The sequence below is a fragment of the Carlito syrichta genome, unplaced genomic scaffold (genome assembly GCF_000164805.1).
Source record: "Carlito syrichta isolate Samal-C Ts95f unplaced genomic scaffold, Tarsius_syrichta-2.0.1 Scaffold288381, whole genome shotgun sequence".
Taxonomy (NCBI): Eukaryota; Metazoa; Chordata; class Mammalia; order Primates; family Tarsiidae; genus Carlito; species Carlito syrichta.
The window spans coordinates 108264-110969 of NW_007232477.1; the positions used below are offsets into that span (position 1 = coordinate 108264).

The 2706-nt window shown below is 44.8% G+C and overlaps 1 pseudogene across 1 annotated transcript; it reads left to right on the forward strand.

Moving 5' to 3' along the window:
• The first annotated feature begins 580 nt into the window (after positions 1-580).
• Positions 581-1725, forward strand: LOC103255752 (annotated as a pseudogene). Its single transcript, XR_002481704.1, has one exon. The product of XR_002481704.1 is annotated as a voltage-dependent anion-selective channel protein 2 pseudogene (transcript).
• Positions 1726-2706: the final 981 nt, after the last annotated feature.

Genomic DNA, 2706 nt, shown 5'->3' on the forward strand with positions numbered 1-2706 from the left:
CTCAGTGGCTCAGCCTGTAATCCTGCACTTTGGGAGGCTGAGGAGAGTGGATTGCCTGAGCCCGCAGATTCGAGACCCGCCTGGGCAACTTGTTGAGACCTCATCTCTACAATAAATCAAAAAATTAGCCAGACGTGGTAGCACGTGCCTGTAATTCCGGCTACTTGGAAGGCTGAGGGGGAAGGATCGCCTGAGCCCAGTAGGTTGAGACTGCCGTGGCCCGGAGCGGCCACTGAACTCCAGTCTGGGCGACAGAGTGAGACTCCAACTCAAAAAAAAAAAAGAAACAAAAAGAAACATATTCATCAGGTTTGTCACCTGGAAACAATGATCTTCTAACTCACTATCAACTTGATTAACATACCCCACATCCAGACATGGGATCTACTATCCCTTAGAAAGAAATCAAAGCTTTTTGAGGCAGTCAATTCCCTGTCTGGGCGGCAGGTGGAATGGTGTCTTCTTCACTTTGCCCTCCAGCCGCGGCAGCTGCAGCGTGAGCACGAGAGAGCCAAGTGGTGGCGTTGGCCCCCCTCAGGAGACCAGCAGATCACCTCTTCCCTCTTCCCTCGGCCTCGCCATGGTGACCTACAGACAGACTTGGGCATGGCCAATGTGTATTCCTCCATCATATGCTGACCTTGGCAAAGCTGCCAGAGATATTTTCAACAAAGGATTTGGTTTTGAGTTGGTGAAACGATGTGAAAACAAAGTCATGCAGCAGTGTGGAATTCTCAACATCTGGCTCATCTAATACAGATACTGGTAAAGTTACTGGGACCTTGGAGGCCAAATATAAGTGGTGTGAGTATGGCCTGACTTTCAAAGATAAATAGAATACTGATAACACTCTGGGAACAGAAACCATGATCGAAGACCAGATTTGTCAAGGTTTGAAACTGACATTTGATACTACCGTCCCACCAAATACAGGAAAAAAAAGTGGTAAAATCAAGTCCCCTTACAAGAGGAAGTGCATAAACCTTGGTTGTGATGTTGACTTTGATCTTGCTGGACCTGCAATCCATGATTCAGCTGTCTTTGGTTACAAGGGCTGGCTTGCTGGGTACCAGATGACCTCTGACAGTGCCAAAACAAAGTTGACGAGGAATAACTTTGCAGTGGGCTACAGGACTGGGGACTTCCAGCTGCACACTAATGTCATTGATGGGACAGAATTTGTGGATCAGTTTATCAGAAAGTATGTGAAGATCTTGACACTTCAGTAAACCTTGCTTGGACATCAGGTATCAACTGCACTCGTTTTGGCATTGCAGTTAATTACCAGTTGGATCCCATTGCTTCCATTTCTGCAAAAGTCAACAACTTTAGTTTAATTAGAGTGGGCTACTGAGGCTTGGTGTGAAGCTTACATGGTCTGCTCTGATGGGAAGAGCATTAATGCTGGTGGCCACAAACTTGGGCTTGCCCTGGAGTTGGAGGCTTAATCCAGCTGAAGGGAACCTTTGGGAATGAGTATCGGGAAGATTTGGCCTTAACATATTTACATTGTGACCAGCAGGCTTTTTTCCCCCAAGAAAGCTATCAAACAAAAGATGATCTAAACAAGAGCTGTATTTTAAATATTTAGACGGTTACTTGTTAGCTGGTTTCTTGTTGAATTGGTTTTTTAGTTACCAATGCTGCAGTTGTACAGTCACCTATGCTATTTAAATGTATTTAACTGTTAAATGTGCTACTCACCAATAATGAAAGAGATCTTTATGAAAACTGAAAAAAAAGAATTCCATGTCTGGAGGAGGAGAAAATCAGAAGAGGCATGTAATATTCAAGAAAAGGATACTTTCAAAAATGTTTGGAATAGTGCTAATTGGACTATGGAGCCAATCAAAGGGGTTTCCACTGGCCATGTAGTCATTCTTTTTTTTTTTTGAGTTGGAGTCTCACTCACCCAGGCTGTAGTGCAGTAGCACACTTACAGCCACCCCAGCGGCAACCTGCTGGGCTCCAGCGATCCTTCCGCCTCAGCCTTCTAAGTTGCCGGAAGTGCAGGTGTGCACTACTGCGCCCGGCTAATTTTTTATTTATTATAGAGACAAGGTCTCACCAAGTTGCCCAGGCTGGTCTCAAACCCACGGGCTCCGGTAATCCACTTGCCTTGGCCTCCCAAAGTGCTGGGATTACAGGCTGAGCCACCGAGTCTGGCCAATGTGGTCATTCTTCTGAACATTAAAAAAAGAGGTAATACTTGCAGTTAAGAATAACATTTGTAAAAGTCCATGAATCAAAGTGAAAAGTTTGCAAGTAGTCTCTAAAAAGGCAATTATAGCACAAAAAGAGAATAAAAAAAGGATATATTTCTTATTAATTTTAAAAGTATATTTTGTGGGACTGGCTGCTTACATCTATAGTCCTCGCACTTTGAGAGGCCAAGGCAAGAAGATTACTTGAGGCCAGGAATTCAAAACCAGCTGGGACAACATAGGGAGACCTCTAACTGTACAATAACAACAACAACAAAAATTGTCTGGGCATAGTGGCATGTACTTAAGTCCCAGCTACTTGTGAGACTGAGGTGAGAGGATGGTTTTGAGCTCAGGATGTTGAGGCTGCAGTAAGCTGTGATAGCTGTGATTGTGCCACTGCACTCCAGTTAGGGTAATAGAGCAAGACTCTTGTCTAAAACAAGCCGGGCTCGGTGGCTCAGCCTGTAATCCTGCGTCTTTGGGAGGCTGAGGTGAGTGG